Below are 16110 nucleotides of genomic sequence, written 5' to 3'. Positions count from 1 at the left end.
TCTCAGGTCCTAATGTTATGAACAAAAGCAGTCTAAAGTAAATCGGACATTACGATGGCTATGTTTACGCGATTTCCAAATTTTTTACCATTCTAAATCATATCAATCCAACTACCAATCAACAACAACTCAAGATACACATCAATGCTACTGATTTCAGTCATAATAAGCTCAAGGATCTCAATCCAATCATATATTATAACATCTCCAAATTCAACTAAACTACTTAACAATTAAGCTCGAATCATGCTTATCATTCAAATTACTACTCATCCATCCAAACCATCTCCAAACTTCAACATTCAAACTTATTACTAAAGGGTGTGAAGATTTATACCTTTCTTGGAGGGTTGAAAGTTACTAGGAAGCCTTATGGAGCCTCCTACAAGCTTGATCTTTCCAAAGAAATCAAGAACACAAAGTTAGGCTTTGAAGTTTCTAAAAGTCCGATTTAAAGAACTGTAAAAATGAGGGTCTTACCATGCTTATTTGGATGAGACTTGTGAACAAGAGTTGTAGGCCATCTCAATACCTTTCCAACGAGCTATAAAAACAACATTTGAGTGAGAAATGAAGGAGATACAGCAGTTTTAATGTGCTGGTTCTGTTTTGGCCGAGAGCAATGAAAATGGGGGAGAAAAAAAGCTTGCTTGTGTTGACTTATTTTGTGGTGTAAATGGAATGGTAGGTGGATATTTGTTTGGCTAACTCTTGGTTAGTTAGTGGAAAGTGATGTAAGCAAGCCTATGTCACCACTTGCATCACTCTTTCCACTTGTCCTCTTCTTATGGTGGAAGCTTTTCATTAAGCTTAATCCTTGTTAATTAGGTGTATTATCCTTGCTAATCCCCTAGCTACTTGCCCAAGCTTGATCCTTAGTCGTTTAATTGCTTTACGACTCGTTTATTATTCATTCTCGTTGATCGTTTGAAGGATCATATCCGGGATCTTATTACTTGGGTTCCCCTAAACCTTTCTCAATATTTTATATTTATGATCCTCTCTTATAACCCTTGAATTTAAATCCTTTTAATCATGTTACCTTATACTCAATTCTTTCGGTATCTGATGGATTTTCGGGAAAAATCAAAGTGTCCGGATCCGAATTCTAATGACCTTTACATACACTCATTTAATTTATGAAATACTAATACGATCTTAGAATTTCCATAACAGTACTCCTATATAACGTGGTCTGATAATTTTTCGTAATCAGCATTGTCAGCAAAAGTTACTATTCATCCGTGTTTTAAAAATTCCAAAAATTGGGATTATTACAGTCTCCCCTCCTTAAAAGGATTCCGTCCCGGAATCAGATAGAAAACCGTTGGGGATACTTTTCTAGCATTGCACTTTCTAACTCCCAAGTCAATTTTTCCCACATTGTGGTTCTACCATCAAACTCTGACTAGTTTGATAACCCTTCTCCTAAGCACTTGTTCCTTTTCAATCTATAACCCTTCCTGGTTGCTCCATATAGGTTACTTCTGGTTGCATGTCTATGCGCTCATATGCCCCTATTTGTCCGGCATCCGAATTACATTTCCTTAACATTGATACGTGAAACACGTTACGACCTGCTACATGTTCGGGGTTAGGGCTAGCTCATATGCTAACTTCCCAATACTTCTTAATATATCCACGGGTCCAACAATTGGTGGACTTAGCTTTCCTTTCTTTCCGAATCTCATTAACCCCTTCCAAGGGAATACCTATAACAACACTAGGTCCCCTACTTCCCATTCCTTGTCCTTTCGTGTCAAATCAACATACTTCTTATGTCCATCTTGGGCTACTACCAGCCGTCCTCTGATTAAATCTATTAAATCCTTGGTCCTTTGGACCACTGCTGGTCCGAACATCTTGCGCTCTACAACTTCATCCTAACATAAGGGGGATAGACATTGTCTTCCCTCAAAAATCTCATAAGACGACATCTCGATACCTGATATATGATCTATTGTCGTAAGAAAACTCAATCCGTGTTAAGTGATCATTCCAATTTCTTTCAAGTCTATTGCACAGAATTTCATCATAGCTTCTAGCACTATAGATTTTGCTTCTCAATACCCATTCTTTTCCAGTTCGTAATCGTTACTATCTTCCGTACATGATACTATTCTAGATATACCTTTACTCGCTAGAGTTTTATAACCTCTTAATAATCGCGTCAATCTTAGTATCACGGATGCGTTAGAATCGGAATACCATCTTACTTGGTACCACTTCATCTCTAGCTGCCTCCATCTTTGAAAGCTTGGTCCTTCGTATAAAAGTAAAAGAATTTATTGAGAGATCACTATGATCATGAACACTTGTTCTATTGCATAGTTAGTACAGAAGGTGGCCAGCCTTTAGTACTTGACAAGCAATTAAACAATAGATGGTATCCTACTCAGCTTCTATCACACAGATATATAGTCATTCGGCAATACCTCCCCTTCTGGAAGGGTTGTTCTTCTCAGTTTATATGAAATGAAAAGAAGATAAAAGAACGAACTGAAGAGAATTGTATATTCGTAAAAAAAAATTTATTGCCATAAAATATCTGGCTTGGAATCTACCTCTGAACTATAGAGGTTTGTCATAGGAGAACAAAACATATATGTATTTATATCAACATCAAGTATTATAGCATCGTATTTCACATGCCTAAATATTTTTGCTATTCCGTCCATCATTCTATGGACCCATGCTCTTCGTCGAGCTTATACACAATCACCTTTGAAACTCCCTCGACATCGAAAATCGAATCTGGGATCTCATTCTAGACATCATCGTTACTAGAATTCTATGCTTGCACCGCAATCTTCTTCGTATAGTAATACGACTCTCTATTCCTAAGAAGGAATAAATATTCAATAGGTAAATAATCGACCTAGTTTTTCTATCAAAGATAACTTATACGTCAACATTACAAGATTAGTGGTACTCAATCTCAACATCCATTCCAATACAACTCTCACGGTTGTAATCAGCTCATTACTCGCAGAATCATTGCTGCATTACTATGGTCCACCACTGACCTACTGTCGTCATTCACTTTCCATGAAATCTTAATATCTAACCATACGGAGTCCATACATGTAGTATAGAATTCTTCTAAGGAGTTAACATAATCACCATTCATAATTCATGAAGAACACTCCTGATCCTGACATACATACATGACATGAAGCATATAAAATTGCAGAAGAGTTTCAATCAAAGCACCGATAGCAGGTTAATACCATTCTTAATCATATGCCTTCAATAGAAGACTTAACTCAAAGGTTTGTTTGGTCCTTTTTGAAATATGGTCCTGGCTTATTCTCAAGATAGGACCTTCTAAGATAGATAGCCCGCTAATGGCGATTACACGAATTAAACCTTTACCCAACTACTATTACGGTTGAGTATTGCACAGTCATCAGAAGGAATGTCAATCTTCCAAACCATAATACAACCTTCACAGCTTTAACCATCATCACTGTATTCCTTTGGCACACGCGCCTATAATTATCCTCTTACCTTTAAAGTGTCGGCCACCTCTTTGGCCTTTCCTGATAGTAAAATTTCCTTACAGTCAATGTCATTTTAACCACCTCCAAATAAATTTTCTACCTTATTTCAATCACTGATTTTTTGAAGATGTTTTCCTTAAAATCTGATGAGTAAAAAAAAATATCACCATTTTTCCATAAGCTATTGCCTCAGTCTTTAGAGGTTAATCACTGTCACGATGGACTCTCAATCATACTTAGAACATCTTTTATCCTAGGCCCTAATTGCCCTGAACAATTTCGACCTTTACTGGTTCGATCCATACTTTCTCGTGGTTTAACACGTGCCCCACTTGGCATCATTATAATTACGTCATATTTCCTTTATCATCATTTCTATTCTTGAGAATTTTGAATATTACCTTTCTCCTTGTAAAACCTCTAAGGTTATCCTTGAATCGTTCCTCCTGTATTCCCTAGATACAGGGCATATCAAGATACCATTTATTAATACTAGAATCATTGTCTATATACTTCTGAAGAATTTCTCCACTGATTCTTAAAGGTTGTAATTACCTTAATCCTTTCCAATTCATACTGTCAAAACTCATACTATCCCTATTAAGGGTGAAATGCCAACCTTTATGCATTCCCCTAGGATTTATTTTAAGTTACCGATGTTCTATCCTTAATTCCACCTTTAAAAGGTACATGCATTCTTCCATGGATAATCAAGTCATATATCCCTGATAAGGGTGTCTTATTTAACCATTCCCACCTCGATAGTATATGCTGAATTTCACAATAACATCTGTATTCAAAATGAGGTCAATCAATATGGCCTCCAAAAGATAACAACGGTTATCCGCTTTTATTGCCTAAATTGGGTAACGATAACAAGGATGTTCTAGAAGATATTGGTCGTGTTCAACGTGAACTTCTTCTTAATAATTACTTATTTACTTTTGTTGTTTATCTCAACAGTCATCTCAATGTTGGGATATCTTTCATACCTGGCGTCTCCCTTTTTGGGTATCAAGCCACCGGTCTTACACTTCATATTCTTGAAGGTCACTTCCTTCATCCAATTTTCCTAATTTCTTACTTTCTTGACTCCTCAGTCCATCCGCGTTTCCTTATTAATCAATCGATCTATCTCAAAGTTTCATCGAATACTGTCAACTTCAAAGGAATTAACTATACGTATCGCTTACGCCTTCAAACCTTGAATTTATCTCATGATCAGTCACCATCGCGCTGATGATGACACACTTCTCTATATTTATTGCAAGGGTTTCTTAGGGTTTCCCATACCTAACTCCCTTATCACTTCTCAACTCTATTTCCTTTATATCCCTTTATACTCCTTCCCTTTTCAGTCTTTTATTTTCGTTTCCATTACAACCATTACATGAACCAACACAACATAAGCATTGATTTCAAACATCCCGTCATTCTGGATTCGTGTCCTCAGAACGAATCTTGACAACTTTTACAACTTAGATTCATAATTCATCATACTTGTCCGCTTTTGTTCTGGCTCTAAAGCTTTTACACTACCTCCATAACCTTGGGAAGTACTTTCCCGAAAACAATTTTCTGAACTTTAATCAGTTTATTATAACCTCTGGCTCTGTGCCTTTCTTGGCCTTTCACCAACGGGTGGCCTCTCTTTTACGGGGGTAAGTGACAAAAACAGTCTTTTGTGCTTCGTCAATCATTTAGAATCTCAAATAATTCCTATATTTCCTTTAGTCAGGCTCTTGCCTCGACTGGGTCAAACTGTTCCTTGGAACTCTGAGAGCTTAGCGACTTAAAGGTCATGAAAGGATTTCCTACCGCATTTTTTCCTTAAGGTGGTGATTGGGAATAAAAGTATAAGTTCTGTTTAGACAGGTCCATGAATTTCCATATAGGAGTACCGTCTCGGGTCTCCTTATCTTGCTCGACTTCTATTTTCTCAGTATGAAATGTTTCATCCTTCTCCCATACTTGGGATTATCTTATACGTTAAAATCCTCATTTTCCACTTCATTATGTTATGGGTTCCTTCTATCTTGATGGCGTCCTCCCTGACTATCACATTCAGGGTTTGCCCTAAATCTTATTCCTTGAACTATGACTTTCATCTAGGATCTCATCTTTAAGCTCTTAAACATTTGGAACCCAAATTCTATAGGAATACCTCATTATTCCCTTATCATTTTTCTCGGTATTAATCTCATATCTATTTTTTGGCTCTCTGCCTTCATTCATCACTTTTTATGGCACAATATGTTCTTTTCCAATAATTCAGTCTGTCTTGCAATCTCAAACAGCTTTTCGGTACCGGCTCCGGTTACCTTCACTTCTATTTCCATTTTCTCAAAATCTCTTATAAACTCTCTCAAAGACATTATCATCTTGAGTCTCTCCTTTTTACTAAGGGCATCAGCCACCACATTGGCTTTCCCCGAATGATAAAGAATCTCATAATCGTAATCCTTGATTATCTCTAACCACCTCATTTGGCACATGTTGAGCTCTTTCTGCGTGAAAATGCACTAGAGCACTTATGGCTTGTGTAAATCTCGTACTTCTCTCCATACAAGTAGTGCCTCCAATATTTAGGGCAAAACTATTGCCACGAGCCCAAGCTCATGGGTGGGGATATCGAATTTTATATTCCCTTAATTGTCTTGATGCGTACGCGATTACCTTGTTGTGCTGTATAAGAAGCACCCTAATTCCTTATGCGAAGCGTCACTACACATCACAAAATCTCCTTTTCCATCCGGCAACGCCATTATAGGGGTCGTCACCAATCTTTGCTTCAGTTCTTGAAAGTTGTTCTCGTATTTCTCTGTCCATTCAAACTTCTCAGTCTTACGAGTAAGCCGTGTTAAAGGGGGCTACTATCTTTACAAACTTGAACTAACCTCCGATAGTGACCGACCAATTCTACCTCTGGTAGTCGACCTAACCATGGTCATCAATTCATCAGTGGTCCTTTATTCATTCTTGTCAGGATCCTCCATGGGATCCTCCTCAGCAACTATCCCTTCTAGGACAACATCCTCAACATGAACATCATCCGATCCCGCGTTAGGACGCTCTATCGGATCCATAATCTGATCTCCAATAAGTAATAAAACATCATCGTGTTGTTGCTCCTCAACCTCAGGGTTCGGAGTCCCGCTACCATATACGATAACGAACTACGCTTCTATCACGATATTTATAAGGGTTCCCATAAGGGTTTTAACTGTCAGTACTACGTTAGGTAGCCCGACTAGGAACTTGGCAAGAGTTCTTATTATCTTAGTGAACATATTATCTTAACGTCACATCATCTCTGAGGTTTATAACGCTTAGCTCTGATACCACTTCTGTAACACCCCCAAATCCGGGGTCGGGGATCCGGGTTGTCACGAGTTCCATTTCCCTTAATAACACCCAATCTTAATAAATAATCAACTACTCTGTACTGTGACCCCACAATAAACACACACACCACAAGTTATAGTCTCAGAGATGAACACTCAAAAAATAACACAAGTCCTTATATTCCACAATTATAAACCGTTACACCTTAAAAAGGTTCTGAATAAATTTACATATTCCTTGCCATTATTACAATTCATATTATACATAAGTCTGGTTCATCAATAGTTGAAAACCTAGCCTATTGGTAGCTCCTACCTCAGCTACGGCGGCATCAACGCTTTCAGAAGACTGCGGAACGTTTTCTAACCGCTTGCGAATCGGGAGCTTGGTCATGTTCATCTTTTCTATCTGTTGTTGTGTGATGAAAGAAGAAAGAAAGAGTGAGCAGCAAGCCCACCAAAATAATATGTATAATGATTAAAAATATATGAGCCTTCTCATAGTACTCATGAAAGTCTTGGTCAAAAGAAATGAACCAAGTTTGATATCTTAATGCGATGAAGTCACAAAATATTCAGTATATATACATATATACTTTTCAAAATCTTGGAAGTCCTCTTCCATGCATAATATACACAGAGTTCCAGTTTATAATTGTATAAAAATATCGTTGCAAGGTGATCTCATATATCTACCCTTGTCTCAACGTTTTTCTGAAAATCTTTGATATGCATAAGATAATCATTAACTAGATATAAGTTGAAAATATGAAGTTACAAGATACCCCAATATACTTATATCTTTTCCAAATATTACTTGAACTACCACCGTTCAAGTTATAATCAGTTCAAAAGTTCATCACATAGATGAGACTACAAGACAAGATTTGAATAGATTCAATCTTTGAATATCATTATAAATAATGAAGTTACGAGATACTTCATTAAATCCCGATATATATATACACCTATATATATACATTTCATACACTCCTTGAAAACCTCTGTTATGAAAATTATAAACAGAGTTGCAATATCCAATGAATTTGGAAAGGAGAAAACCTTGGCATAAATCTGATATCTTGCTGATCAGGCAAAGATACCAATAAGTAACATTTTCTACTAGTAGATGGACGAATTCCCCACTGGTCATCACCCTGGCCGCAATAGGACCTTATGCTGGACTGCCACTCAGCCACTTACGTATTTGATGGACTCCCACTGAGCCACTTACACTTTCATGGACGCCCACTGAGCCCATGTTGCTTATGCCGACTCAAATAGATGAACTTACTTCCCGAACGATGGGCAAGTAATCAAGATGTTTTCTCAAAACAGCAACCTCGTTGCGAATGTAAAATCCACCACTGAGCCGGATCCCTCAAGTTTTGAACGATTATTTAAATCCCCTTTAAAAGGAAGATGTTAAATATAAAAATGAGTTTTGGGATCCGCTCTAACTTTTAAAAATCATTTTGAAGACTCGAAAACACTTTAAAGAGTGTTTGGAGTAATGCTGATTTAATGAAATAAATCAGTCCCAATATATTAGAAAATATCTGAATATTATTATTTAAATAATATTTCCATAAAGAATAATCTTTATAAAAATAATTGAAGTAGAAGTTTTAAAACTTATACTTGAAATGAGTATTAAATAACCAAAGATATACTTATACGAAAGTACTATCTTTATTTGAATAATCAAAGATAAGTTTGATTATCGACACCTTATTCTTTAATAAAATAAAGAACATATCTCAGCAAATAATCGGAGTCATAGATCCTCAAATGAATATTCAAATAATATTCATTAAATAATATAAACTGAGTCATAAGCCCTCGAATGAATATTCGTAATAATATTCATTAAATAAAATAAAGTTATCGAATAAACCTTATTCGATTAATAGTTATAAAAACTATATCAATATATATATATATAAATATATATTATACTCGGGAGCCTCGCCTCCCAGTTTTAGAAAAAGTTCACCTTTTGATCCCCTATACTAAGGGTATACGCAAATACCGCTTATCTCTAGCATAGGTATTATGCAATGAATAAGCATTTGAACCAACAGATATATAAATCAAGAATACGAAATAGGCATGCATATATACCATATCACATGCTACAATATATCGCAAGAATTTGCTAATAACAAATATGCATTTATCACAAGATCATGCATATACACATATACATCACAACAACAGTATAACGGGTAGAAAACTTGCCGGAGCGACTGGGGGTTACAAATGGCTCGGGACGAGTCTGGTAACCTATAAACAACATATAAGTTGGAATTAAACCGAAGTCACTTGTAAATCTATACATTAACCAAATTAGACTCTAACGCTCGCTTTGCGCTTACTGATTCTCTTAAGTCGCTCGAGTACCCTCGGCTCCACCATTTTTAATAAATTAACCATTACGAGTTTTAAGGAGATTCCTTCGCGAGTGTCTTACCAACTGCCTATTACACTTTACATAAATGTTTCATACTCCAATTAGTCATTTAAGGTCTTTAACCTATGTTTCAAAGTAAGGCGAGGGGTAATGTTTCGTTCGCGAAACGTCGTTACTTAAAACGGCCGTTTCTCCTAAACCGTACATCGGAATCAAACGAACCACATATCAAAACGAAGCTCGTAACATGAACTATCTAAACATGGCAATGGTCAAAACCTAGCAGGGAGTTCTCGGGTCCTAATGTTATGAACAAAAGCAGTCTAAAGTAAATCGGACATTACGACGGCTATGTTTACGCGATTTCCAAATTTTTTACCATTCTAAATCATATCAATCCAACTACCAATCAACAACAACTCAAGATACACATCAATGCTACCGATTTCAGTCATAATAAGCTCAAGGATCTCAATCCAATCATATATTATAACATCTCCAAATTCAACTAAACTACTTAACAATTAAGCTCGAATCATGCTTATCATTCAAATTACTACTCATCCATCCAAACCATCTCCAAACTTCAACATTCAAACTTATTACTAAAGGGTGTGAAGATTTATACCTTTCTTGGAGGGTGGAAAGTTACTAGGAAGCCTTATGGAGCCTCCTACAAGCTTGATCTTTCCAAAGAAATCAAGAACACAAAGTTAGGCTTTGAAGTTTCTAAAAGTCCGATTTAAAGAACTGTAAAAATGAGGGTCTTACCATGCTTATTTGGATGAGACTTGTGAACAAGAGTTGTAGGCCATCTCAATACCTTTCCAACGAGCTATAGAAACAACATTTGAGTGAGAAATGAAGGAGATACAGCAGTTTTAATGTGCTGGTTCTGTTTTGGCCGAGAGCAATGAAAATGGGGGAGAAAAAAAGCTTGCTTGTGTTGACTTATTTTGTGGTGTAAATGGAATGGTAGGTGGATATTTGTTTGGCTAACTCTTGGTTAGTTAGTGGAAAGTGATGTAAGCAAGCCTATGTCACCACTTGCATCACTCTTGCCACTTGTCCTCTTCTTATGGTGGAAGCTTTTCATTAAGCTTAATCCTTGTTAATTAGGTGTATTATCCTTGCTAATCCCCTAGCTACTTGCCCAAGCTTGATCCTTAGTCGTTTAATTGCTTTACGACTCGTTTATTATTCATTCTCGTTGATCGTTTGAGGGATCATATCCGGGATCTTATTACTTGGGTTCCCCTAAACCTTTCTCAATATTTTATATTCCTTTTATGATCCTCTCTTATAACCCTTGAATTTAAATCCTTTTAATCATGTTACCTTATACTCAATTCTTTCGGTATCTGGTGGATTTTCGGGAAAAATCAAAGTTTCCGGATCCGAATTCTAATGACCTTTACATACACTCATTTAATTTATGGAATACTAATACGATCTTAGAATTTCCATAACAGTACTCCTATATAACGTGGTCTGATAATTTTCTTTAATCAGCATTGTTAGCAAAAGTTACTATTCATCCGTGTTTTAAAAATTCGAAAAATTGGGGTTATTACAGCTAACAAGTACTCTTTTCTCTTATGGGCCATACAAATGATGGGCTTTTGTATCAGGTTCCCTCCCAAGATAAATAACATACTTACTACGATCATATAGTTTTTTGTGTGAATACTTGGTACCTTCATAAACGCACAACACCCAAAAATCCTGATGTGACCGAGATCAGGCTTCTTCCCAAACTAGGCTTCATACATTGTGTAAATTGAAAGTGCTCATGTAGGTAACCTGTTGAGTACATATACATAATGCCTTACTGCTTCACCCCAAAAATCAGATGGAACTTGTTTCTCCTTTAGAAACTCCTGGCCATCGCCACAACCGTTCTATTCCTCCGCTCCACCAAACCATTTTGTTGTGGTAAATAAGGGGCAGTGTAATGTCTAAGAATCCCAGCATCCCCACAATAGCTTGTGAATTGTGAGGAAAAAAATTCACCTCCCCTGTCTATACGGAAGACTTTAATTATGTTATCAGGCCCATTCTCAACAATTTTTTTAAATTTCTTAAACATCCCAAATGCTTCATCCTTAGTCGATAAAAAATAAACCCACATCATACGACTGAAATCATCGACTAAAAATAGGAAATAACTCTTTCAAGATGGTGTTGGTGGTGAGATTGGTCCGCATAAGTCGCCATGTACCAACTCTAGTGCTTTGCTAGACACATAATTTGACTGGTTTGGAAAATGAGTCCTTGTTTGCTTAGCCATTAAGCATCCATTGCATGCCTCTTTAGGTTATACCTATTTTGGCAGAACCGCAATTATATCATTATTCTTCATGAGGTTCATCGCGTTGAAATTCACGTGTCCCAAGCGGGAGTGCCATAACCATGAAACCTCTTCTAACTTGGTAAGCAGGCAAACACTCTAGCACTCTTCAAGTAAAATCTCATAGAAATTATTTGATGCTGTTGAGTGTTATTTATGTCATTTTATAACGCTCTGTAAAGCTTTTAATTGATGATTTGTACTAAAGTTGTTAGTTTTTATAACGTAATTTTGTAGTGTTTTGCATTTCAGACATTTAACAGGAATACAGGTGAATTGGCATTGTTTTGATGTTATTATGATGTTAGGATGGTGTCTAGAATAAAAGCTTGTGAAAAGATAATCTCAAACCAATAAAAAAGACGAAGTCATTAAATTCTCCAGAGAGTCAGCGCGCTCGCGTTGTAGAAGAGTGCGGCCGCGCCAGGATGGCAGAAGTACAGAGCGCCCGCACTGGTCAAGCGCGCGCCCGCGCCGGGTCGGGATTTCAGAATCCTGATTCTCCTCTGATTTTGATCCAGAAGACTTATACTCTGCATGGGCTGCTATATAAACATAACTTAAGGTCGTTTTTCATAACAAGACGTACCAGAGCCTAAGGAGAAGGTGTAAGAAGACCATAGAGCATAATTCAACCAAGGCGAAGAGGATCTAGTTTATTCTTGTGATTCTTTGTTTTAAGTTGTAACTTTGGATGCTAGTTTTCTTGCTTGTGAACCTATACTCTTGTTTCGTACTTGGTTTATTATTTATTCAGTAAAAAGAATACATTTATTATACCATACTTTCATCGGAACCCATGTTGATGATGAGTCCGATTATAGGCTAATCATTATCGTGGGGTTCTAACGGATTTATTTATGGATTTCTTTAGTTAATTCGTTTCGATGCCTTAGTGTGTGGTGATTGTATGATAACCTAGTATTGGTTGTGCTTATTGGTCTTATGAGCGTCGCGAACTTATAAGATAGCGTGTTAATCTTTAATGAAATGAAAGTTAATTTAAGGGTTTAGAACTTGCCATGCTAGCATAGGTTCATGTATTTGATATGCATGATTCGTAGGTAATTTTAACCATCTTAGTTGCCCTATGTAATCACGATAGATAACTTGTGCATTAAACCATTATGTTGTCAAATTCTATAGACATATAGGGTCTCAATATAGTCGGTGTCTATTCAGCTTCTATCTCCTTTGTGGATGTCTGGTAGTATGGTATTTGTACAACGAAAGTTGGCGTTTATCAGTTTCGTGTTATCTGATTAGTGTCATCACCATTACATGATAGGGTTAAGAACAAAAAGGCTATTGAATGAAGTATTTAATGAAGTTAGAATCACATGTTTGTGTCATATAGTATTCAACTCTCTTCATTCTCTTAGTCAATATTCTTTAGTATAATCTCTTAGGTTATCTTAGTTATAAACAACCTCAATTTGTTATTCGTCTTAGCATTGGATAATAACCATACCATTGTTGCATAAATACATTGATTGAAATTAACCTAAACCAGCCCTTGTGGGAATGAACTAGAATTAATTCTATATTACTTGCGATCGCGTATACTTGCGTGAATTTTAGCGCGTGTTCTAGCTCTAACAAGTGTTTGGCACCGCTGCCGGGGACTTCGGTGTTAATTTTTAGTATATGTGTTTGTCATCATTGGTCGTTAAAGTTCAGTGACTCGGACATTGTTACTTACTAAATTCCTTGTCATGTTTCAGGCACTCTAGCGAGCGTGTATGCATACGCGTTCTCGGTCTCGTAAGAGAACACTGGATCAAGCTGAGGAAGAAGTTGTAGTCGAGGAGAAAGTTCAAGAAGAAATCTTAGTTGAGAATAACGAAGAAGAACTTATTGCAATGGGAGAACCAGAAGTGAATCTGAAGGCTTTGATGGATTACTCTCAACTAAAGATTAATGATATTCAGTCTAGCATTGTTTGGGCTAATACCTTAGAGATCAAGTCGAGCATGATTCAGATGATACAGAACTCAGTTCAGTTTGGGGGTTCTCCGACAAAGACCCCAACATGCACATCAGAGATTTCATCGATATCTGTGATACTTTCAAGTTCAATTGAGTTTCTGAAGATGCTATTAAGTTGAGGCTTTTCCCATTCTCTCTGCGGGATAAAGTGAAGTGCTAGTTACATTCTCTACCACTAGGGTCTATTACCAAATGGCAGGATCTTGCTCAAAAGTTCTTAACTAAATTCTTCCCTACAGCGAAGACTGCTGCAATCAAATACACACTTACTCAATTTGCTCAACAATATGGAGAATCTTTATGTGAGGCTTGGAATCATTACAAAGAGATGCTTAGAAAGTATCCTCACCATGGGATGCCTGAATGGATGATCATTAACTGCTTCTATAATGGATTGGGTGCTACTTCTAGACCCATGCTTGATGCAGCATCATGAGGAGCCTTGTGGCCTAAAAGCTATGATGAAGCTTATGAAACTCAGAGACTATCTCAGGGCAAGGTAGCAGGAATTCTGGAGGTGTTCAAGAAACTTCATATCAACATACCTTTCATTGAAGCTCTTGAACAGATGCCTAGGTATGAAAGGTTTATGAAAGGTATACTTTCTCGAAAAGTGAAGCTTGATGACTTAGAGACCGTTGCTCTCACGGAGGAATGCAGTGTTGTGCTACAACAGAAGTTGCCTCTGAAGCTTAAAGATCCTTCAAGCTTCACTATTCCTTGCACCATTGGAAAAATGTCATTTGACAAATGCTTATATGACTGGGGAGCCAGCATCAATCTGATGCCTTTGTCAATCTTCAAGAAGTTGAACTTACCTGATCCAAAGCCGACTTATATGACCTTGCAGTTGGCCGACCGTTCTATTACATATCCACGAGGAATTGTGGAGGATGTATTGGTCAAGGTGGATAAACTCATCTTTCCTGCTAATTTTGTTATTCTTGATTTCGAGGAGGATAAGAAGATTCCCATAATATTGGGAAGACCTTTCTTGGCTACTAGCCAAACCTTGATAGATGTGCATAAGGGTGAGCTCACCATGCGAGTGTTGGACCAGGATGTAACTTTTAATGTGTTCAATGCCATGAAATTCCCTACGGAAAATGGGGAGTGCTTAAAGGTGGAGTTTGTTGATTCGGTGGTTACTACAGAACTTGATCAATTGCTAAGATCTGATGCCTTAGAAAAAGCCTTATTGGGGAATTCAGATAGTGAAGATGATGAAGGTGATGAGCAGTTGCAATATCTTAATGCTTCTCCCTGGAAGAGGAAGATGGATATGCCTTTTGAATCTCTTAGAACGGAGGAGCTTAACAAATCTCCAAAGCGCCTCAAGCCATCTATTGAGGAAGCTCCTACTTTTGAGCTTAACCATTGCCTGAACACTTAAGGTATGATTTTTTAGGTGATGCATCTACTTTGCCTGTGATTATTGTATTTGGCCTTTCAGGTAGTGATGAGGAAAAACTCTTAAGAATTCTGAGAGAGTTCAAGTCGGCAATTGGATGGACTATAACAGATATTAAGGGAATCATCCCTTCTTATTGCATGCATAAAATTCTGCTAGAGGAAGGTAGCAAGCCTACTGTTGAGCAACAGAGGAGGCTTAATCCAATCATGAAAGAAGTTGTGAAAAAGGAAATTCTTAAGTGGATGGATGCAGGGATCATCTATCCCATTTTTGACAGTTCTTGGGTGAGTCCAGTTCAGTGTGTACCGAAGAAAGGAAGTATCACAGTTGTAGCTAATGAGAAGAATGAACGCATTCCTACTCGAACAGTTACAGGGTGGTGAGTTTGCATGGACTACAAAAAGCTGAACAAGGCCACGAGAAAGGATCACTTTCCTCTGCCTTTTATTGCTCAGATGCTTGACAGGTTGGCTGGGCACGAGTATTACTGTCTTCTGGATGGTTATTCGGGCTATATTCAGATTTGCATTGCCCCAGAAGATCAGTAAAAGACTACTTTCACTTATCCATTTGGTACTTTCGCCTTTAAAAGAGTTTCTTTTGGTTTGTGTGGAGCACCGACCACATTTCAGAGATGCATGATGGCTATCTTCTTTGATATGATTGGTCAGAATGTGGAGGTATTCATGGATGATTTCTCTGTGTTTGGTGATTCTTTTGACGAATGCTTGCAAAATCTTGGCAACGTTCTTAAAAGGTGTGTTGAGACCAATCTGGTTCTCAACTGGGAGAAATGTCACTTTTTGGTGTGACAGGACATTATTCTTGGGCACCGGTCTCTAGTAAGGGTCTTGAGGTGGACAAAGCCAAGGTGGGGATCATTGAAAATCTTCTTCCACTAATTTATGTTAAGAGAGTTCGCAACTTTCTTGGTCATGTGGGTTTCTATAGGCGGTTCATCAAGGACTTCTCAAAAATCTCTAAACCCTTGTGCAATCTTCTAGAAAAGGATGTCCCGTTCAAGTTTAATGAAGAGTGCCTAGATGCTTTTGAGTTATTGAAGAAAAGTTTGATCACGGCACCCTGTCATAACTACA

General features: G+C 37.4%; 1 non-coding gene across 1 annotated transcript; it reads right to left on the bottom strand.

Annotated features, from left to right (window-relative positions):
- Positions 1–13849: 13849 nt before the first annotated feature.
- Positions 13850–13956, bottom strand: LOC141675952 (small nucleolar RNA R71). Its single transcript, XR_012556574.1, has one exon. It is a non-coding gene; the product is annotated as a small nucleolar RNA R71 (small nucleolar RNA).
- Positions 13957–16110: the final 2154 nt, after the last annotated feature.

Source organism: Apium graveolens, chromosome 7, assembly GCF_009905375.1.
Source record: "Apium graveolens cultivar Ventura chromosome 7, ASM990537v1, whole genome shotgun sequence".
NCBI lineage: Eukaryota > Viridiplantae > Streptophyta > Magnoliopsida > Apiales > Apiaceae > Apium > Apium graveolens.
The sequence above is the reverse complement of the archived record's forward strand: the minus strand, read 5'-3'. Positions and strand labels throughout refer to the sequence as shown.